The sequence below is a fragment of the Arvicanthis niloticus genome, chromosome 2 (assembly GCF_011762505.2).
Source record: "Arvicanthis niloticus isolate mArvNil1 chromosome 2, mArvNil1.pat.X, whole genome shotgun sequence".
Classification (NCBI taxonomy): domain Eukaryota; kingdom Metazoa; phylum Chordata; class Mammalia; order Rodentia; family Muridae; genus Arvicanthis; species Arvicanthis niloticus.
Window position 1 is genome coordinate 22,839,024 of NC_047659.1, and position 23,969 is coordinate 22,862,992.

At 39.5% G+C, this 23,969-nt stretch overlaps 1 long non-coding RNA gene across 2 annotated transcripts in view; it reads left to right on the top strand.

Annotated features, from left to right (window-relative positions):
- The first annotated feature begins 390 nt into the window (after nucleotides 1-390).
- The window catches only part of LOC143441303 (uncharacterized), a 40,151-nt gene continuing 16,572 nt past the window's right edge, over nucleotides 391-23,969 (top strand). For both annotated transcript variants that reach the window (XR_013108579.1, XR_013108580.1), the window contains exons 1-2: nucleotides 391-667; nucleotides 23,293-23,377. This is a non-coding gene — a long non-coding RNA (uncharacterized LOC143441303). The remainder of the gene's footprint in view (nucleotides 668-23,292; nucleotides 23,378-23,969) is intronic.

Genomic DNA, 23,969 nt, shown 5'->3' on the forward strand with positions numbered 1-23,969 from the left:
TTCTCGTTATGATGATGATAGCTCTGATGCAGTTTTTATAGAGATCTACAATGTTCTGGGAGGTAGAAGAGGAAGTCTCCAGTCACAGTGTCTGTTGCAGGGGAAACAAGGAAATAATCCAGAAGGACGAAAATAGGTACAAAGGATTCTGTGAAAATTTCAGTGGGGTGAGAGGACCATCTAAAAGCCAGCGATGGGCTGACCCTCAAGAGGAGGAAGGCTACCCATAGGAGAGATCTGAGAGTCTTGGGGAATCCTGAAGTTAGGGTAGCTCTTGCCCCAGAAAAGGAAGCTGTTGTTTGGGGATGCTGACTAAAAGTCCTCGCAATACACACGAAACTAAAAATATCTCTCTCCCTGGCACTGGGTCCTAACACGATCCGCAGAGCCCGGCTTCAGTGTCTGTGCACCACACAGGGTCCCACTGCTGTGCCTCTGCTCAGACTCTAAGAGCTCGCCCTTCTTGTCTTCCCTCCTCATCATTCCCACTTGTTTTATACCATGTCAGGAATCATGGCTCTATCGTGTCTTTTCTCAGCCTTTTCCCCAACCATTCCATGGAAATTAGGACTTCGGCTATGTTCCCCTGTTACTGTCTACAACTTTAACAGGGTTGACTCTACTGGCTCTTACAGGCTCCCTTCACTGAATTCTGATCACCGCCATGGTAAGGATTCTCTTATTCATTTCTGGAACCCCAGCATAGTATCTAGTACGTACTTACTGATTAAGAAACCATAAGTGGGCGATTAAAATCTTACCCGGTCATTTATACGTTTCAATTTGGACATACCATTTAGTAACCTAGACGTGGCCGGTGATGTGGATGTGAACATACTCAAGTTAGTCTGTCTGATTCTTCCTAAAAGCAGGAGCACAGCAGCACTGAAGCCACCTGGAGGGGCTGGACAACTGGAAGGCCAAACATAAGCCTGTCAGACAGGCCTGGCTGAATTGTCGGAGAGAAGCTAGGGGAAGGGCCTTCGTAAGTTTGTACTGTTATGTTCTTAGATAGCCCCTGTGCAAAAAAAAAAAAAAAAAAAAAAGGGAGTTTTTATTTCTCTTAAATACATTATGGGAAGTAAGTAAAAGGGAGTCATGTAGGGAGTGTGTGTGTGTGTGTGTGTGTGTGTGTGTGTGTGTGTGGTGATAACTGGAGAGTTTTAAAAACATGCCCTTGCAATTAGATTGCCTGTAGGAAACCATCAGAGACACACAAAGTGAACTGCACAGACAAAAGCCATCTGACAAGGAACAATATTTTGGACAGTGGCACAGAGAACTTGCTCACATGTCAAGGTTCTTCCAACAGTTATCTGTGTAAGCTATTGTTCTGACATAAACAACTGTCTACCTGGTGTTCGAGTTTCTCAACAGATAAGACACACTTGGGCTCAGGAAGGAACTTGTGCAGGCAGATAGCACAGCCAGCTTCGCTTGTTAATATGGGAAGAAAGGCATGCCGCAGAAAAACAGGAAAACCCACTATGGTGTCTGCACCTGAGCTGGGGGAGGGTGCAATTTCTTCCAGGCACACTTACAGCAAGAACCACTGTGTTCTTGCAGCAAGGAATGTTCTAGATTTGATTCCTTGCTGGAACCTGTACCAACGTGTGGTGTTTAAATAAAATAAAACCCAATATTGTTTCAGACAGTGGTAGAAATGAAAAATAACATCTTTACTCTGGGATCTGATTTGTCTGTTATCTTTTGTGGGGCTCAGTAGATGTCTGTGAATACTTATTCAATCAAATGTCCCTTTCCATATCCTATGTTTCTTACCTTGGTGGAGACATGGGGAGAAGAGAATTTATTTTTTCTTTTTTGCTTCTGTCATGCTTTTTTTTTTTTTTTTTTTTCAAATACAAGAGTTTTTAAGTGTCATTCAGATGTCTGATTCATATGGAATCTCAAAAAACTTTAAATTACACTATTAGGAGGTCTGATAATTTTTCTCAGAAGGTAAAATGTCTTAATTATTTTCTATGTGCTGTGGTTGCCAACACTTTTTTTTGTAGCAGGGAGATTCCCTAAAATAAAAATTTGAAATGTTTATACTTTAAGTTTTCCTTTCCTTTCCATGGATGCAGACAGAAATCCTGCAAAGCGTCACCCCTTGCTTCTTACCACTTGCTTTTTAATGTCTCCTTCTTTACTTTTCCTATTTTCTTTCATTTTCAAAATCTATTAAACAATTTAATCAGATGAGTCTTAATAATGCTAGTAAAGTCTTTTAAAGTTATTCTTTGCAGTAATCCCTTTTTAAGGACCAGTTCAACATAATTCAGCAAGAAGCCTCAGGGAGTGGTCAGAGGAGGGGACAGTTTCAGTGGGGCCAGCTGGGGCTAAGAACGCGGTGTGCTGCTTGTATGTGATGCTTTTGACTGCCTTACATTATTTTGAGCGTTGTTCGCTGCTTCCTTTTTTTTTTTTTTCCCTGACGTGCAGCCTTCCCCTGAGAACTTCAGATGGAACATGTAAAGGAGGAGTGTTTTCAGAAGAGTCTGGTGGTAGCCTTGGAAACGAGTCTAAGGTCATAACATGGCCTTGAGTCTTATAACTGGAGGAAGCAGGTACGAGGTGGTGGCAGAAAGGAAAAGATACTGAGGTGTTTCTGACAGAAGCGTAGGGATAAGTGGGAACTTTAGAGCGTCACTAAAGTTCTCATCCAGAATGCCATTGCCATGTGTAATTTTGAGGCTTTATATAGCCCCAAGAAAAGAGCGATTTCTCTGAGTTTTATGGACTTGCACTTTGGAAAGGTTGACAGACTAATAGACAAGACATAAATGAACACAGAATATACAAAGCTCCAACTGTGGCTTTGATTTGGCTAGATGTGATACCACAGTTACCAACGTGTGGGTGCCTGTACAAGGGTCTTATTTGTTTAAACACAATGCCAAAGCATTTGAACAGATCACCAAGTATTGCAGTCTGAAATAGGGAGCAAATCCTTCATTATAGTTTAAGAACAGATAATAGTTTAACAAACCCAAATCCAAAATCAAATCACCCCCAAAACTAAATTTTGACTTGAAGCTGAAATGGCTTCATACTATATTTCCTAACTTAATTAGAGACAGATGCACCTTCAGTCTCAAAAGCTCCATATTGTTAAATGTCACTCTTAGCAACCCCCTTCATAAGACTTATCCAAAATTTATTGTTAATATTATTTTATGGAATCTGAGGAAGTAGTTACTCCCTTCTCATTTCTCCCAGTAGTTGAAGTGTGTGTGTGTGTGTGTGTGTACACATCTGAGAAGTTACTAGTTGTAACAGTGAAATAATTTGTGACATTATAGTCAAAATTGTGTGCACTCAACATTTCATATTCACAAAGTGGTACTTGACGGAAAAAGAAAACACTCATGGATATTTGTTCCTACATCAATTATTTTCTGTGAACGTAAGTTACATTGGAACTTCATTATACAATGGTAATAAAGCCGTGAATTGGGTTAATTGGGGAAAATGAAGTTTTGCATTACTTCTGTAGGTACTTGCTGTTACGGATGGGTTTCGTTTGACTGTTGGACTAGGATGACTTAAGTTACACTGTAAAGTGAGAGGCACTTAGGATGTCTTTCCAGAGATGACATAGTTTCAGGGACACTTTGAAAACTTAGAAAAGATGAATGGCCCCATATAGGCATAACCCACATTAGCAATATATTACTGTCCCGACACCCGGCAATGGTATGCATTTTTAGAGTTCGACTAAGGAACTTTCCCCCTCCTCCTCGTGCATTACCATCTCATTCTGTGCGCAGTTTACAATTCTTAATCATTCTCTTAGCTCCAGAGTCCTTAACTCCCCTAAGATCATGCTGAAGAGGAAAAACTTGTGTTCTTTCACAGATGCTACCAGTAACAGGGCAGCCTGGGTCTTGGAGAAGACAATGGAAAGTTCCATCATGGGCAGTAGGTATTTGATTACTTCAAAATGCTTTTCATTTTCAGGCCATGTTAGTTTTGTTGAGCCCCCCCACCCCCCACCCCTGCGCCAAGGCTTCCATTTTGAAAACAAAATATAAACTGCACTCTGAAGCTGGAAGGGGATGGTCCGAAAGCTGTTCAGATTGTGAAGTCTGGGCACCTTCTTGCTTAAGTTTATGCTCAGCCTCAGTTTTGTGTCTACCTGACTTTTTCAATACTTCATGAACAGAAGTAATTGCAAAGCATGAGACAAGAGCCAAAGATAGCATGGCTAAGCAACTCGGCCGGAAGAAAAACCGACAGGAAGTTGGGCTAAGGATAGGACAAGGTAAAGAAAATGGATTCTGCATCAGTAAGAATTAGCTCAACACTTCAACTGGAAATCTCCAGGTTTCCTTCTCTTTGACTCATAGGAATAGAGAAGAGGCTAAGAAAGAAACTCAGAGAGGGGTGGTGGTGGTGGTGGTGGTGGGGGAGGTCAGAGAGTAAACTGAAGATTTCCATGGAAATAAGCTATTTCTCTGACGACTTTTAAAAAGCCACTTTTAAGCTATTGCTTTCAGTTTACTTCAATGAAGTCACTGAAGTGGCTTAGAAAGAAATCTTTGATATGCCAGATCAACCAAAAGTTTTAAAATATCCTTTTGTGTCTCCATTTATAATGCAAATAGTAAGTTGGCATTTTGGGTTCATTTCACCACAGTCTCTGAAGTGGGTTAACTTATACAGGATGAGGAGGTGAAGGCCGTCCCAGAGAGAGTACATCTTTGATAGTTCAATAATAACAAAAAAAAAAAAAATGGATTTAGGTCTTTTCTAAATACTTTTCACCTCCAAAGAATATAAAAAATGGAGAGGAAGATGTCTAAGAAGAATAAATTGTGTTTGCCCTCTGTGTTCATTGAGTGATGGAAGATATTGTTCTATGAATTACCCACTACTTAACTATTCCTTAAGTCTAGCCTTTATGAGCTCATAAAAAAAAAAAAAAGACTCTGCTTATGTGTGTAGGAAAGCCCATATCTTTATATGCTGTCAGAATTGAATTCAACATACTGTTTCAATATCCACTTAAAAACCAACAGATATTTCGTTATAGAAAGCAAACTGGGCAATCGCCTTAAACCCACGTTTACGTTTCACGTTTGTCATACATAAACATGTGCTAGTTGAAGTAGTTTTAGAAAGTGGGTAACTTACACGTGAGAGTGACGGGGTAGGGACTGAATCCTGCTTAAAATAGTATTGCCACTGTAAAGTTTTACATGACAATCTCCAGTCTTTTCTCAGATATACTAAAAAAGCCAAAATTAATTAATGTCAGAAACACAAACGAGGGCTGGCAAGGAGCACAGGACCGTGCTGGGAGGACAAACCCAGGCTTGACATTCTCATCAAAAATCTTCTCTGAAACTTCCCGCGTGTTTTAAACCTTCAGAATTTCTATGGGGCCAGGGGAGTGAAAATATACTTCTGACGACCACCTCAATCTCCCCTTCCAGGGAGCTGAAGTGTTAGTAATAGCCACAGGGCAAACAGGTAGATATTATACCATCTTCTGTTTCATGATGGAACTTTTCAAATGTAAATAGTTGATAAGGAAAAGAGCAGAGGCCCAGACAGATCTGAGATACAGAGAAGCTGGATGGGAAACCCGCGAGCCTTTGTCAGGGGACAGAGTTCGAGGACCCCCGCCTGGCATAAACTGTTTACGCATATTCCTGTCTTCATTGTTCCTCTCAGGCGATGAGTATCTCTTCCTTCCTTCCTCCCTTGCTCTTGGCCATGATTTAGCTTCTTTGGCCTTTGTTTCTCTTAAGAATCTTCCCATTTCCCCGAGCTCCTCCCTGGCACGCCCCTCTGCCTTCTCAGGGGCTTTTTGAGGAACCTTGGTTTCTGGGTGGCTTCTATGTCTCAGCCTAGCTCAGAGACCGATTTCACACATTTATTAATGATTGTATTTAGGAGCAACTTCTGCAGTGTTCCCGTTCTTTTTGATCTGATTTAAGCTCACTTTGAAACCCTGACTGGAGACAAGTTTACTTTTTCCACACAGCCGCTCTTTCTGCTGTCTCATTTAACACAGCTGGTGTATAAGCCATCGCGTACTAAGAATGTTTAGCATATCAAGATCCATTTGCAAAAATAATTATAATATACCAAAGAGAGGGAAGGAGGTGGGGGAAGAGCACAAAGTATACACCCTAGACATTGCCTAGGCCCCTTAGGGACTGGAACTTAGATTTAACTCCGGTGACTGGTTTGAGCTTGGTAGAGGACACATTAAGAAGTCTGTCCTCAGTCAATGCCTGACAGGGAAACGGGTAGGCAGCAGCGTACAGAAGGCCAGTAATTTTGTCTGAAGTACACCTAATATGGGGTGTGGTTTTTGTGGCCTAGGGCTTAAGGGTGGGCTCTATCCTGCTCTTGCTCAGTTTTCTTTTCTTCCTGCCTCCCTCTTCTCTTGAGACCAGTCTCCTAATAGATCATCCCAACAAGAATTCTTATCTGTGAGTCTGTTTCTGGGAAGCTCGCCAAGACATATACCTTTAAAATAATGAACAAGATAATCTTAGAATTATTTGACCACATCTTCAATATACACTAAATGGTCAGTTTTGAGGTGGGCATTAAAAGAAGAAAAAATGCATTAGAGTTAGGGGAAAAACAACGTAAAAAATAACAGTGGCAAAAATTAAAAAGTTTGCGTGTGTGTGTCAGTGCGCATGTGCCTGTGCTTGGCGTCTTATAAAAAAAAAAGAGGAAGTAGTTTTTAAGGAGTTGCAAATGTATAAAATGCTACTGGCCTGGAGAAATTCCAATGAGTGAGATCTGCTTGTATCCGTAGGACTTATCTTGGGAATTTTTTTTACATTGTCCAAAGTAGTTTCTGTCACGTGTTCAAAGCTAATCTAAGGACATTTCAGGCAAACAAGGATAATTATCAGCTCCATTTTCTACATACAAAGACTGTTATTTTCCACCACCAAAGACTGTTTTAGATGTATTGAACAACTTGCTTTCTGTGAGTAGAGACCTGGCCCAAAAGTGTTGTTCAACCCCAGGTCTCTATGCAAACTACAAGGTAAGCTTTACAACTAACTTAAGCTACATCTGTACTTTTTCCATAGGTTGGTCTTTAGATTCAATCTCATCTAGAATTACCTTGGAAATCCATCTACTACTCTGGGGTTAATCTCGGTCAAAGTTGTTTTTATATTAAATGTACACATTAATCATGCCCTATTGTGTAAGGAAATTATTCTGGAGTCTAACAGTTGGAACTGACAAATTTTTATTGTCCCAGAGTTTGTGTGGCTAAAGACTGAGGGGTGGCAGAGGTGCTTCTATTTTAGGGACTTGTATGAAATCACAGTGAAAAGTGTGTTATCCACAGCTGCAGTCCCTTTTGCAAACTCAGCAGAATGAAGGCTTGCTTCTACCTCTGCCAAGGTAGTTCAGGGCTCAGCTTCTTGGGTGTTCTTGCATGGCAATCTGGCAGGTTCCATTTCCTCCCTGGCTATTGGCCCGTGACATCCCTCAGTTCCTTGTCATGTAGCACTTTTCATGGTGTAGCTCGCAAGATGGCAGCTGGCATTCCTTAGAGTGAGCAAGTGACAGAAAGCAAGAAAGGATGAGCCACATAGAAGGCAGAGCATTTTCGTAACCGAATCTTGGAAATGACACCCCATCAAATTGGTGGTGTTTTTTTTTTTTTTTTTTTTTTTTTTTTTTTTTTTTTTTTTTTTTTTTTCTGTATTTTCTCAGTTAGAAATGAGTCACTAGGCCTGGCCCATGCCCACGTTCAACGGGAGTGGATTATACAGGGACAGTATGGTAGGAGCCTTTTTAAAGGCTGCCTACCACAATGTGTCACTTGGCTTCTTCATCTATGAGGACCAGAGACTTGATCCAACCACTGTTTTCTCTTTAAGGAAGCACTGGATATTTTCAATATGTTAATTTCATGGGGTTAGGCATATGTGCTGCAGTTTAGTGCTCTTCTTTCTCACTTGTTCTCCTTGCCACCCACTCTCCAATTTCTCTTCTCCTTTTGCCCATCCTTGCTTGCTTCCTCTGCCCTCCTGCCTCAAGTGCTACTTACTTCTCTTTCAGGTTCCCTGGTATGCCCTCTCCTCCTTTCTCATGCTTCCCTGGTCACTGTGTTTAAAGAATCTAAATGGTGTATATCTGCTCCTACTACCACGGCCCTTGCTGCTCTCCCATCTGCTCCTAGGGACCATGGCCAACTGGCAATTTTAGATTCTGCCTTTTAAGTTTCTAAAGAAAGTGATCCGATTCAACTATTGGTTTTTTTTCTTTTTTTCCAAGTTCCTTTGGGAAGATGACACCATAATGATGTGAGAGAAAAAAATTAATAGAATATTGAGGCATTTCAATTTAGAGGGTGAGTGGAAGGTAGAGGATTTGCCCTTGCTACTTTTCCAAGCACAATGTCAGATAGGAGTTTTAACTACTGTTTTTTTTTTTTTTTTAAATTCTGTTAATTAATAAAAATTATATAAAACACAGACACACCCAAGGGTGATGATGATGATACTTTAGTCGATAGTTGACGGGAGTGTTGGTGTGTCCTGCGATGGTAGTTGTAATGCTGTTGTTGACGTAGGTGAAGGTACACTGTTACCTCACTTGCTTGACACTGTTCAGCCCTTGAGACAAATTTTACCTGTCTCTCGTGTGTAGCCTCAATTGAATAGAGATATGCAGACTAAAGTAGACATAAGCAGATTGGATTGGCTGGCTAGTTCAGCCACTGAAGATGTGGAGAAATATTTCTTTTTTTCCTTAAAGCCGATACGACATTTTGAAAACCTCTTTAGTAGTAGTAGTATCTCTATTTTTCAGCCATAGAAGAAACACTCAAAAAAAGCAGATTCATTTTAACTAGTAGAGAAAAAAGAGCTTATTTCATATGTAGGGTCGATAAATAGTAGTTACTGACAACTGATAGTGACTCCATAGCCTGAATTTATTTGTCTGCCTGTCTGTCTATCTACATTTGCATCTTGGGGGCAAATATGTGATTAGAATGCTCAACTTGCCTTGCCTGCAAAGCTAGTTGGCACCTATCTACTGATTTCATTGCAAGAGTTACAGTCAGCAGACATCAAACAAGTAGCATTGGGATCACTTGAAGAATAGTTGTTTAGTGAGTTACAATGAATGAAGTCTTTAATGAGTGCTGGCATCAAATTCTGGCCTCGTTTGTTCCTTGCCATGCCCTGTTCTGCATCTGGGATGCCCCAGGCACTCTTTTTGAGGACACTTGACCTACCAGTCATATTTCAGAAACTCCAGATTTGGTCTTTGCTGATTGAGTTTAGACTCTGAGGAGTTCGAGTTGCTGGATTACATATAGGCTAATGACCCATCCAATGCTAAAGGCAAAAGCTTAAAGTGCACTAGTAAATTAAGCCATGGCATTTTCAGAAAGGAAAAATTTATTATGTCGTTGAACTTGATTCAATAAGCTTTGCTTCTTTAGATATACTGCAGTATGGGAAAAGTAAGAAATGAATTTTTAACAAGTGTTACCATTTTTCTTCCACTCTCTCAGGTAAAGGATACTCACAGAAAATCAAGAGACAGACATTTCATTGGGATTAAAAGAAAGCCATTAAAATGATAAATAGTGAAAACTGGCCATGACTACCCAACCAGGCATTCACTTTGAAGTTCTGAGAGTATGTGCTTCAGATAGTAAACACAGGAAAACTAGGCTTGCCTAATTTGATGGTACCCTGGGTGAAGTTTTCAGAGCTTGGCATACAATTTCAGAAGCTCATTAACACAAAGATGTCAGCAGTAATCGTTGTGGATGCTTAGAGTTTAATGTGAAACTTGGGGTGTGAAAAGAATAGAAATCACAATGGAAGACTTCTGTGTTGTCCAGAAATTACTGTGATAGAAAGAATATTCTCTTATCTTAGAGATAACTGCAAACCAGGAAAGAATTGATATTTGAGTTACAGATAGCTCATGGTTACTTTATAGAACAGATCAAACGTTTATAAATCAGCCAAACATATATGCTTTTTTTTTTCTTTTTGGTTTTTTGAGACAGGGTTTCTGTGTGTAGCCCTGGCTGTCCTGGAATTCACTCTGTAGACCAGGCTGGCCTCGAACTCAGAAATCCGCCTGCCTCTGCCTCCCAAGTGCTGGGATGAAAGGTATGTGCCACCACTGCCCAGCTACATGCTTTAATGTACATCTGTAATCAAAGTGCTCCAAAGAGAAGCAGAAGCAGTGATATAGAGCGTAGGCGGCCAGTCTCAAAGAAAGGAAAACAGCAAACAAATGTTTTTGAACATTATTTTATATAGAACTGAAGAAATGATTGAATGTACCATTTGTCACTTTATTGAGGTCATTTTACAATCATCTCAGGTGTCCTAAATGCAATGTAGAACAAATGGTTAAAAAATTAGAACTATAAGTATCAACTCTTACAATGGTGAAATTTTCAGTACTTATATTCTAAGTAATGAGGTATAATTTTCTATTAGTAATTATTATTATTAGTATTTAATAAAGTGTTAAAATCCTCAAAGAATAGATTCTGTTAATTGTTTTAAATGACTTAACATATGACTGAGTCAAATAGGAAACACTTTGGGACAGGTCTGTGTCCAAGGGACTTAGCTTTCTAATTTAGTTAGAATTTTTTCTCATCACAGGGGATACAACACACCTTGTTCAAAATGAACACAGACACAATACACATAGGCAGCTTATTTCATTGATTCCTGAAAGGGAATAGCTTATTAAAATTTCAGAAGTCCGGTTTTAAAACAGATCTGATTTGAAATATGCTCTCTTTCCCCCTCATTCGATCCAAAGTTCATTTTTATTTTATTGTGAGATGATTAAATCTTGGACCATTACCAAGAACAACAGAGAAAAATACTCCTGTCTGTTTTTAATGACATGACGAGTAAAGCAAAAAATATATACAAATTAGCTTTTCTTTGTAATCTGAGCAAATTTGAGGTAAGACAACATGGTGAGGACAGAGAAGATAAAGTGGGAAACTTGTCTGGGCTCTGTAGAGTGCTAAATTTCACAAAAACAGCTCTTCCCACTCATTCCAGAAGGAACATCTTGCCTGATTTTTCCTTCAGTTGCTTCTTTATCAAAAAATAGAAGGTTATAAAGAAAGTATGTCATAGGCCAAGGTCAACACAGCTTCTGAAGAACCACGACATGTCTACTGGGGAGTGTCAGAAAGGCCAGCTATTTCTAGTCACAAACATCTCTATAAGCATGTATTAGACAATGTATGCTTGTCTTTACATATACCCCTGTGAACTTATTGTGGGGCAAATTGTGAGAAAGCATATAGTCTCCTAAAAACATTGCAGGAAGTAAAGAACACCCCTCTTCTTCTCTTTCTCCTCCCCTTCCTCCTTTCTTTTCCTTCCTTCTCTTTTTCTTAGTTTAGTATTTTTCAAAACTTTAGTGACCATAAGACTCATCTGGACATCTTGTTAAAATGTAGATATCAAGTGACCCTGGGTGCATCTTGCCAATTCAAAGACTGTTGTGAGTAGCAAGGATTTAGACAGTGACTCTCTTGATCATTTAGTTAAAAGCAAGTTCTCAATGTTCTAATCTTGACTGTGCCCTCACTCACGGAGTGCCACTATGTGAGGACACTTGCATGATATTACTTTATGTATTCCTTATCCATAAACTCCTTTGCATTCCGAAGGCTCTATGATGTGGCATAGAAATGACTGTGAAATGCAATGGGTAATCTAAGCCTTAATACCAGTCACCTTCCAGTGACTTCTTTCTATTGGAAACTGTTATGGCTAGTGTTGTCATAGTATCACCTGGGAGTGGGGCAAGCCTCATGGCACATCTGTGAAGGATTTTCTAGGTTGGGGTAGCCTGTGGGGTGTGCCTGTGGAAAATTGCCTTGATTAGGCTAATTGATGTGGGAAAAACTCACTGTGAATGGTAGGATTCCCTGGGCTAAGATCCTAAATTGTATACAAAGGACTTCTCCTTTGTATATAAAAAAGCTGAGCCCAGGCCTTTGTCATGTTCTGCTCCTTGACTGTGGATGCGGTTGTGATGTCTCAAGAAAGTGTGTACTCTGAATGGTAAACCAGAATAAAGCTCTTCTCCCTTAAGTTGCTTTTATCAGGGTATTTTTATCTCAGCATCAACAAAAAGTAAGGCAGGGACTGTGAGAATTACATTTCCTAGGGCAGTAACATTTACTTTTCGAAGTTAAAAAAAAAAACCATGTATGTTTGTAATAAAGTTTTTAATGATGAAACTTGCAGGGCACATCACTGTGCTAGCTACTAAGGATTTCACTCAGGCATTGTGATGGTGAAGTCCCCATGAAGTAACCACTGAGCAACCCCTCTGGCCTGAGTGACAAATGTATCTTAAATATATCACTCTATGACCATGCCCTTTACTTTGTGTTTTGTATTATGGATGTAAACTAGATATATTTAGGCTATCATGACTAAAGAAGCAGCCATGACATATACATGTGTATAATAAATTCCTGAACACCATCCACTGGCAAAGGCTAAAGATGTTAGCTATTTATAATGTAGTGCTAAAAGCACTGGCTCAGGAGGCTCTGGCAAAAAGATAGATGTGAGTTTGAGTCTAGCCTGTGCTACATAGTGAGTTATAGCATAGTCTGGGCTATGTTGAAAATTCTGTCTCAAACTATATCATCCCACAAAACAAAGCACAACTAATACCCATAGAACCTCATTCATTAAGACTTTAGTCTTTTAGTTCTAGTGTCTGGGTTCCCTTGACTAACACTATATAAGAAACAGCAAACTAAAAGGAACTATAAACTGCTTAGATAGTGGCAGTTTATAGGAAAGGAGAAGATTTAAAATAGAAAAGTCTATAATATCAGACGCGAACACAGAGAAGAAATTGTAATCTTAAGCCAAGGGTGGTGACATGCACCTGGAGCACCAGCTTGCTGGATTCAGAGGCAAGGGATCACTCGTGCCAGGCCATTCTGGGCTAAAGAGTGACCCTGTCTCAACACAAAAGCAAAACACAGCAAAAATAAACAAATAAAAATTAAAAAACTGTAGTGTTCTAATCTGTGTACTCTAGAGGTACTAAATAGTTTCAAGATATCAGGGCTATATATATAGTTAGCAGACTTCCTGATAAGTGGTCACTGTGCTCACCTTTAAAAGATATTGCAGTACGGTTTTAAAATATTCCCATGGACATTATGTTAAAGATCTGTTGTTGTTTTACCTTTTCTTTGATTTTACTGAATGAATTGATTATGAATATAATTCTGAATTTTTGATTGGCTGGCCTAGTGAGATCCAGGCATTTCAGAGGTATATAGTGAGTATATATAGCATGCCATAAAAAAAAAAAAAAAAAAAAGCAAGTAGCAAAGCAAGCAACCATACAGAAAAGAATTGTGACTAGAAAGAGAGACTTTGACATTTTAGTTCCACGGGTATCTTAGTTTTTAATTTTTTAAATTTAAACTCAAGCCTTGTTGAAATACAAATCTTACTTCTCTCCTTGGAAACAGGAAAATGGAGTTAGTAAGGAATTCTAACTTCAAACTGTAGTTTCCCTTCTTCATAGGTTTGTAAAGCTGACAGGATCTGGGAGTTAATATTTATTCTGCCCCTTGATACCCGCAAGTGGAAAGTACCACACGGAAAGTAAGCTCTGGAAACCGGGCAGAATTTCTAATCTTCACAATTTGTTAACAGGCCTGCCCTGGGGCTTGTTGGGAAGGTGGCTCCTTGCCAGGGCCTACAGAGCACTACTTTATACTATGACAAGTCATCCCTGACATCAGCTCTTACCTGTGGCCTCTGGGACCCAGGTTTTAATATTTCAGCAGCCGAGTTGAAAACATATTAGCTGTGCATTGGTCGAATTTCTCTATTTGCGCATGTACCACCTGCTGTTGGCTACCTAAAAGTTTACACGAGTGCCTGATGCTAGCGGGTACCTCTCTGTGAGATGAGTTTCTAAGGTGGCCGATGTATCGTGCCTTAACTGTTAAGCACAAGCAAAGAAAGACAACTCAGACGAACCTCACCAGCTAGGGCTCTGTGGAGGAAGGCGAATTCTTTCTATTCGCTGCAAGACAACCCACAATGTAGAATGCTACTCCACAGGCAAAACTGTAGAAGATCTCCTGCTTCTACAAGAATTGTATGACAAATATTTTGGCTTGGATTATATTGATTTTAGAAAGCTAGCATTTTTAATGACCACCAATTATAAGAAACATTCCATCAAATATGAAGCTAGCAAATTTATAGATCTCTTATAAAAGTAAGATGAATTTACTGATGATTTAAGTACAAAATAAACTAACATTTTCTGTCTTTCTTTGTCTGTCTTTCTTTCAACCTATATACACCTTTACACATTCAAGAACACACTGGTTCTTGCCTCAGACTTCACTTAGAAATCCCTTTAAAGTTTTCATGAGAAAGGCATCATTATGAAGGAGACGGTTTAGGAAAATAAGAGGCTGGTAAATAAAGAAACTTAATCGTGTCCCAGATAGAGCTTTAAAGACCCATCAGATACATAAAACCTAGTTGCAACTGTATCTTTGCCCATGTAACCTCAAGAATTTAAATACTGTTTTCTTTAGTTTTTATCTTTGTATACACATGGACAAAGCATTAAAAGGCAATTGTTAGCCGAAACCTTCAAGAAATCAGCAGAAATGATTATTGTGCTGTAGCTGTGGATTTAATAAGTGACGCAACCTCTCCATCCCACCTCTGATCTTTGGCCCCTGCTCTGCTAATACCACTTGCACAAATGCACTATTTTAAAGTTGCTGCTTCTTTTAATTCAGCTCCAATTTTATGCCATGACTAAAACTTGTGAAGTTTTCAAGTGTTTTCTTTTTTTCTGAAGAGTTTTTCCTTACCTGTCTCTCCTCCCTCTTTCTCTCCCCCCTCTTTCCTTCCCTCTCTCCTTCCCCTCCCTTCCTCTCTTTCTTCCATCTCCCTTTCTCCCTTCTCTGATGATATACAACTGTGAAGCTGTTGGTCTTCCAGGCTCATTATTTTGGTCTCTGAATGTTTCTAAATTTGTGGTGCTAGCTGTTGAAGAAGTCTGAAGTGGTGCAGGTGGCTGCTATTAACTGACGGTGTCATGGTTCACGGTGAACAAGCAAGGTCAACAAACTTGTTTTTCATCCTGACTGGTTTTAATTTGAAAGGGAACTTGTTACCTATTTGATAATGCTTCACTGAAGTTCACCTATTTCAGGTAGATTAATAGCTTGTTCAAAGATGAGGAACCCGGAGGCCCCGAATGTGCTCTGAGTTCAAGGTTCAAACTTCAGAAAGTAAAAAAGCTCCTGTTTTTCTTGTACCTATTTGCCTGGGCACGCTGAAGTGAACTTTGGATCTGGAAACACTTGAGCAGTCACAGGTTGGGGACTTATAGTCATTTAAGGAGTTGTGTTATGTAACTTAAGAAAGAAAAGTGCTGTCTTGGAAATTTAAAGACTGAAAGGCTTTTTAGTTTTGGTGAGCATAAGGTTGGTTGGGATGTAAAAAGAAAAAAACAAAAACAAAAAACAAACTAAACCCATATATGTATGTTATGTATCTCTGATTGCTCACTATAAATAGAATGCAAATCTTTTAAAAACACAATTTCAAACAAATCTAAACACTAAATGTTAGTGTGGGTTGAACTGAACAAGAGATAAAGGTTGGAGCTGGAGAGATGGCTCAGCAGTGAGGAGCACTGACTGCTCTTCCAGAGGTCCCTGGTTCAATTCCCAGCACCCATGTGACAGCTCACAACTGTCTGTAACTCCAAGATCTGACCACTGCACACAGACATATTTGGCAGGCAAAAAAACCCATAATAATGTGTAGAAAATAAAAATAAATTATTATTATTTTTTTTAAAAAAAGAGGTAGGATTTCGTTCATAAGTGGAGCAGCTCCTGTTGCTGGTGAACCAGTAACACCTTAAATGAATGTAAATACATTTATAATGAAGTCTATAAAATATGGAACGAGTTGCTGCATGTCTTTCTCCTAAGAAAGTGGTATTCACTGCCTTTGTTTCCTTTAAGTCCTTAATGTTAATGGCAAAGACCAATAGCACGGGGTCTTTGTTAGCTAGCTCCTCTCCATGTGGAGAAGGAAAAACAGCCCCCTTTCAGCATAGTCCTCAGGAATCTCAATGTTGTTATTGTTTCTCCTCAGAGTTTTCATCTGAGACATTTAAATTCAACTATTTGAAGATTAAGCCACAGTGGAAATATTAATGATAGCTTCATACTGAAAGGAGCCCGACAATTTCTTAAATTGATAGGCTTTTTTTTCAAATAAGAATCTGATCTTTGGATCCCCTAACAGGTCTGAGATGTAGCTTACCTGCCTAGATTGGCTATCTAGGAGCTTGTAAACAAATTCGTGAATTTGTCATGCTGATTATAGTGTTGGCAAACACAATGGTTGATCATGTTATAAATGTTTATCAACACCCGCACTCACCCACCTGCTAAGAGGTGGATGCTTTAATGAAATTGTTTGACTATCAAGGCTGGTTGCTAAGATACAATGTTCTTGTTACTAGGGATGTGATGCTGGCAGATTTCTGTTATCAAGTAATGATTAGGGATGTGCTAACCTCAAGGTGCTCAGTGCAGTGGAAGGTTTACTGAGCTACAAATTAGTAAACTGCCTGATCAGGCACTGGCAGAGGGAGAGTGTACCTCATCCACACATTCCTGGCATTTGAAAAGAAGACAAGAGGCACAGATTGTGGCCATAAATGATGAGACCTTGAAGTCTGCCATGGAAGAGTTTTTCTTCTCTACCTGTGTTGAGCCAGCTCAGGAGTTAGTTGTCATTTGTTGTAAATAATTCCTTCCTTTCTTATTAAAAAATTCTTTCCTTACATTTCCCATTGATGGGCTGGCATGAGACTATGAGCATCACACATCCCACAATTCTCTGTGTGAAATAAAAACAAATCACAATACTACATAATAGAAATCTCCTTAGTAGAAGCACACTTTTAAGATGATGCCAAGTTTAAGAGATCTATTTACCAATGTAAGGTCATCTGTCAATTATAAATGTAAATTTATCAATGTTAGCATAATGAGTCCTATAAATAATGATGGATTTTTTTTCAATATTGAGGTTCAATTCACCATTATATTTAATGTTACATCAACTATCGGTATGTAAGTGTCAAACTGATGCTCTTTGCTTTCATCTGACCAGTGGGGTGGTCCAAAGCCAGGTTGTGCACATTGGTCATACTCTTCACTTTACAGAAGCAGTGTCAGAATAAAGTGCAGCATCTTTCCAGCAGCCTTTGAATAGAACACTAACCAGGTTTGCACGTCTTTAGAACACTTCCTGCCATTTTCCAACACTCTCCTCACTGCCAGAAACTTCTCAAGCCTGGGAAACTGCACTTCTGGTGTCATGGACAATCTTTACTCATTACTTTTTAAGAACTTTCCATTATTAATCTTACAGATCTGATGGATGTTAAATTGGTCCCTGAAAGTTTCTTTAATAAAAAATAAAATTGTAGATATATTTCAATAATGAAAGTATTGCAATAGGTTTTCCGAGACCTTCCCTCAGATCTGAAACCGTGAGAGCAGAATCTGATTATACTGCTCACAATCGCATACCCATCCTCTGGCATATCCCACACAAAGGAACACTCTGTGTGTGAATGAATGATGACATCATCCCATCATCTGGGGGAGTTAGCAGATCCTTGGGGTGGGGGTGGGGGTGGCAGCACAGCTTCTTTCTTTCTATAAAGAGTATTAGAAAATGTAACACTTCTGTTTCCATGAGACAGATTTTAAAATATACATTCGGATCTGCAGATGAGGGAACCAGAACTAAAATGGATTAAGTGATCGACTTCCCTAGTATTATAAAAGCAGGGGACATGCACTTGGAACCCAGATCTTTTTGTAAATATGGTCTTGCTTCCAGGATCCTCAACTGTGGCAGGAGGAAGACAGGCTAACTGACGGGGAAGTGCATGAGAGCAAACACGTGCCTACTCTGTGTAAGATGTACAAGTAGGCGTGTGATTAAGATGCTGTGTTCTAAGGAACAAATGTAAGTTCCAGGGGAAGCCGAGTTAGCCTGAACATAGTCAGAAGACACTAATCCCTTTGAAAGGATAAGTATTTGGTTGGAAGACATGACTCTTTCCAGTAAGATCCAGGTTCAGGATCTTAAGAACATACTGGCTACCCGAGTTTGGCTAAATACTTTAACCTGTACAACCCTCTCTTATTTTTGTATTTTTTTTTTTTTTTTATAGATTACATTAGGCCAGACAACCAATGTGCCTAGCACACACAAACTGTTCTATAAATTTCTAAGACACACTCATGGACTCAACCCTGAGGAATTGAGCTCTAGTCTATTTTTTTCCCCACTCTGAGATGTTTCTGAAGCTTAAACTTTGCATCTTCAATAATATATTTGCTTTTCAGTGCTTTAACAAAATTGTGTTGAGGAAAATGGATTTCTGTTTATTGACCAATTAAAAGGAGACATTGCAAAACCTCCCATCCCTTTCATGATCAGACATTTGTGTTTCAGAGAGATTTACAAGCCAGCACCTGGGTGACTTTTCTGTGCTTGGGCTGATTGGATTATAGTGGGAGTGGCCAGAGCTGGGGACAAATTGTAGGAAGAACTTTCTCTTCTGCCTTCTCCCAGGTTCTTATGAGGCTGTCAAAAGTGGTATCAAAAATCAAGGTAGTTAAGGTGAAGGCCTTAACTAGCATCATGTTCTGAAGAGAAAGGGATACGTATCAAGCATCTGGGAAGCCAGAAAAGCCCATGCTCTTCTCAGGACTGCAGTGCTGGCTTGTGAGGCTGTGGGCACCAACTGTTGTTGGTTTTAGCAGTGAATTTCTTTCCTCTCTCCCTTTTCTTGCTTCTCCAATAACTCAGCTTTGCTGCTTCTTCCTGGGCCCTTTAGGGCTCCTTGCAGGAGTATTTATATTTAAATTAGAATACTAAATATTTGCCTACTGGCTTGGAAGCCAACTTACCTAAGCCCAAATTTGTCAGTGTTGTCTAATTTTTAAGGATGTATTTTAAGATGCTTTTTATTTACTAGGAAGAAATGACAAGACTGACTTAGAAAGCATCACAAGGTTCGTGCCACTTAGAGAATGTGTTCTATGTACTATTGTTCATATTTAGAGATGGCCCTAAATTTAGATGTACTCCTCTACCTACATATAATTCAGATCATGTCAAACACAAACCCCTCTCAGTGTGGGGTGGTGTGGGCATTTGTTATCTACAGCAGCTGTTGCCTTTTTGAGGGGAAAAATCCCACTCCTGTTTAAATTTATGTTGCGTTGCTGACGATTAAATGTGGCTCAGCTGTGTCACGTGGCACGTCCTGCAATAACCTGACTTAATGCAGTCCACATGTTGTCTGAATGACACACATGAAAACATTCCACTTCTCCATGGAACTCTGGGAGCAGGTGATTTCTCTAAATGGCAGGCACTCACATACTTATGTTTTAAACCTCTACCCGCTTAGCTAAAAATACCTTCAAAAGCCCACCAAAAACACTTCCTTTGGTTATTTTTGCAAATTGTTTGGTGATTGACAGAGAACAGGCAGGGATGTCCACAAGAACCTTTTGAATTATTTATGTAATTTGGTATGACGGTGCTTTTTAAAAAAAAATCTATTTGGTGTGAAGTCACAAAAATAATTTTACTTAATATAAGCAGAGTTCCAGGGAGATGGCTCAACCACGTGTTTATCTGTACTTTTAACTTGAAAAATGTTAAAAAGTCACTATGTCCAGAAAACAACTCTTATTGCAATGTACATTGCTTTCTACCAACATCCTTAACCCTCTTCTGTGACCAGTGGTCCTGAAGTCACCGTGAAGTGTTCAGCTTTCAGGGATCAAATTATATTAGAGCATTGTTTCCGTGAGTTACCAAAGGAACACATTACCACTCCAATTTGAGACTGCTTTCTCCTTTCCTGTTAAGTGAACTGGCCTAGTGGGAATTGAACACATAACTCTAGCTTCTTATACATCTTACAATAAGTGAGGTGGTGAGCCAGGTGGATGGCTGGGGAAAGAAAGCCTCCGAACCCTGGCAGCCAATACAATTTTGGAAGTTGGACACACTGAAGACATATCTGGTTTCTCACAACTAGCTCAGTGACTCACTATCTTATTAAACCCCTCTGTGTCCTGTCCTTTTCTATAAAATGATAGAATACTGTCCACAAGAAAACTGGTCAAATTTTGTGAAGCACCCTGTATGTAATATGCTTGATATATATAGGAGTCATTCACATTGGTCAGTTACCATTAACTTCGTTAAAAAATAAAAAGTCAAATTAACAGGTTCTCCTCACACAAACAGAAAAAAATGTCAATACAACACTCCAAGTTCTCTCTTGCCTCCTCACTTTTTCGAATGTTTGAGGTCCTTGTGTACCATTATCAACTCTAGGCATTTATCCATTGAGAATGCTTGTAGGAGAAGACCAATTGCCACAGACAAGGCAAGAAATGCAAACAAAACCTGTTTACCCAAGACATGAACTTTCATTGTATAATGGCAATACCTAAGATCCCCAACGTGTTTGACTCTGATATTGAATACAAAATCCCAGGCTAAAAGAGCCTTCCAAAGAAGGGAATGATGTCTTAGCAGAACATTTATTTAGAAATTGAATGGTTTGTTGGAAAGAGTGTTTGCATTAGAACGTGTACATATTAGGTGGAGCATAGGAGATAACACAGGAAAACCATAAACCCCTTGGTTTTATTTGACCTAAAGTAAATCATGTTTGGGAAAACAGTTCTACTCCATTGGAATTTTTACTCTGCATTCTTAAAGAATCAGATATATCCAACTTTATAATTATAGCTATGTATTTCCAACAGTATTTCAAAGAGTAGCTTTGAGGTGGAGCACTTCCCAGCCTTTCCTGGAACCATGGGCTGAACAATTTTCTCAACCATCATTTTCTCCCACATCTATGATACATATTCTTCACTTTCCATAGTTTTTAATCTTTTACTTCTGACTTTTACAGACTTAAAAAGAGTTACATATAAAAGTTTCCTGCTTTTCCACAGCTTTAAATTTTCCTTAAGGATTTTACTTTAAAATCTTTAGTATGTTCTTTAAAAAAATGTACTTTCATCACACATGACAACATTGAAACCAAGTAGCTAGTTTGATTGTTGATTCAAAGTAGATTCTATAACTTCATATTCATGTGAGTAGACGAGTAAAGGAAACCTTGAATTAAAGGAAAGAAGTATGTAAGATAAGAAGTAAGAGAAAAATTAAAGAATGCCTTATCCCATTGTTATTATCCTCAAGGTATTTGCGTGTGTCATTTTTTTTTTTTTTTATTTTGAGGATTTCTTAAAGCATGCAGCCTAACATTAATATATGTATTTCTTAGATTAATAACAAACTTTGCAAAGCCCAGATTTGTATTTATCTCCCACTTGTATTAGATTTAAATCTATCTCCCATCTCTAATTTCTTTTTTTTTTTTTACATTTTTATTGGTTATTTTATTTATTTACATTTCAAAGGTATCTCCCTTCCCGGCTTCCCCTCTGCAAACCACCAACCCATTTCCCCCTCTCCTGCTTCTATGAGGGTGCTCCTCCACCCACCCACCCATCTCACATTTATGTGAACAACTTAATAAAAGTGGGTTTATAATGGAAGGAAAGATGGGCAGTTGGAGAGATGGTCTGACATTCTCCCAAGTTTTTCATGTGGACAGCTGAACAACTTTCTGTCACTCCCAGAGCATCACACATGGGGGCCATCTACTCTGAGCTTCAGAGTGGAGAACACCTTGATTCTTGTTAATACATCACATTTACAGAAACACCTATGTAAAATATATCTGGAGGGGTGCAGATTTTGCTTCAGAAAATGGGCTCCAATTTAAAAAAGATTTTTCCATTAGTGTCTATAGTTTTCATAGTGTATCTGATGGACTTTATCAATGAAGAGGAAGCCAGAGAGGGAGAAACATATAAGTAGACCTAGCTTCAAAGAATATATTTTCTCTTTTCAGAGCCATAGTTTAATTAAATAAGGAAGGACAAGTATTCGGTTTACATGACACCTAGTTGGAACCCGCCCCCCTTAAAGCTGCAGAAGGTGGGTCCACTTTAGTTATATTCCTTGGCATAGAATACCAACCAAGTCCCTTGACTGCCAGTTCGACATCATTTTCAGCACATGAGATGGCTTTCTAATTCATTAAACGTGGTCAAATGATAACATTTGGAGCATCAATGAGATGTCTGTGCCACTTAAACCTAAGACCGTGACCACTCCAGGGGAGGGCTGCAGAACTCAAGGAGAGCTAAAACACAGGAATTTATAATGCCATCAGATTTGAGATCTAATTATACAACAGCTCAAGGAAGATCACCCCCCCCCCCCCATGCTCACAGAAACCAAATTGAGCAACACTCACTGAGAGAAGGAAGTGAGACCGTGTAGAAAAATGACCCTTGGAGGGTGAATAATGTTTGCATAGTTAGAGAGGAAGAAGTACATCCAATTAAGGAGAAAAAAACCTGATGTGAAAGTGTGTATCCTGTGCATCGGGACTGTTGCAATGAGACTCACTGCAGGCTGGACACTAACCGGGGGTTTTTGGAAAGGAAAATAAGTGTTGGGAAGCAGAAATAAGTGCAATTCAGCTGTGTGGTATATTGGGAGGGGGGGAGCATAGGTTTTGGGGCCAGATCCACCTGGATCCAGGCATCACCTATTATGTAACAGCTGGGCAACTCTGCATAGGTTACTAGATCTTTACAGTTTTTATTTATATTAGAAGCACACTATACCTGCAGCGCTGTTTCTAGAGAGATAATAATGTAAGATGTTCAAAGAACTCCCTACATATTAGGTGTACAGTAAGCCAATTTTATAAATTCTTTCTCCCATTTCTTTCTTTAGTTTAAGAAATATATATAAAAATATACATATGGACTGACTATATATCAAGTACTATATGTGAAATAGTCTAAAAATTCCGTATTGTGTGTGTACCGAGATGATTACGATGTCTGCTGGGACCATTTTGGAAACAGGGCAGAGCTGTTCAACAATTGGGATATGTTTTGTAGCAGCTCAAATGAGTGTAAATACCGGGGCTCCATAGTTAGAGAGTACACTCCTTCATTAAGCCAACATGCTGTCCAAATGAACTAAACTATATGATAATACTGGTTTGTGGAGAGTGTATTTTATTGATTTTTTTTTACCCTAGGATCCTGTACAGAGTATGATAGAAGTGTTTAGCCATGATCTGTCTGCAGAGCATGGCAGAAGTTGTTGTAAACCATATCCAGAAGGTAAAACTTTACTATTCTAAGTATGTTACAGATTGTTTTCTGTCCTTCCTTCCTTCTTCCCTTCCTTCCTTCCTTCCTTCCTTCCTTCCTTCCTTCCTTCCTCCCTCCCTCCTTCCCTTCCTTCCTTCCTTCCTTCCTTCCTTCCTTCCTTCCTTCCTTCCATCTGTCTCTGTCTCTCTCTCTTTCCCTCCCTCCTTCCTTTCCGCCCTCCCTCCCTCCCTCCCTCCCTCCCTCCCTCCCTCCCTCCCTCCCTCTCTTCCTTCCTTCCTTCCTTCCTTCCTTCCTTCCTTCCTTTCTTCCTTCCTTCCATCTGTCTCTGTCTCTCTCTCTTTCCCTCCCTCCTTCCTTTCCTCCCTCCCTCCTTCCTTTCCTCCCTCCCTCCCTTCCTTCCTTCCTTCCTTCCTTCCTTCCTTCCTTCCTTCCTTCCATCTGTCTTTGTCTCTCTCTCTTTCCCTCCCTCCTTCCCTTCCTCCCTCCCTCCCTTCTTCCCTCCCTCTTTTCCTCCTCCCTCTCTCCCCTTCCTCCCTCTTGCACCCCCTTGTTTGTTTATAGTTTGAGAACTCACAGAATTCCATTACTTCTGCCTATGAAT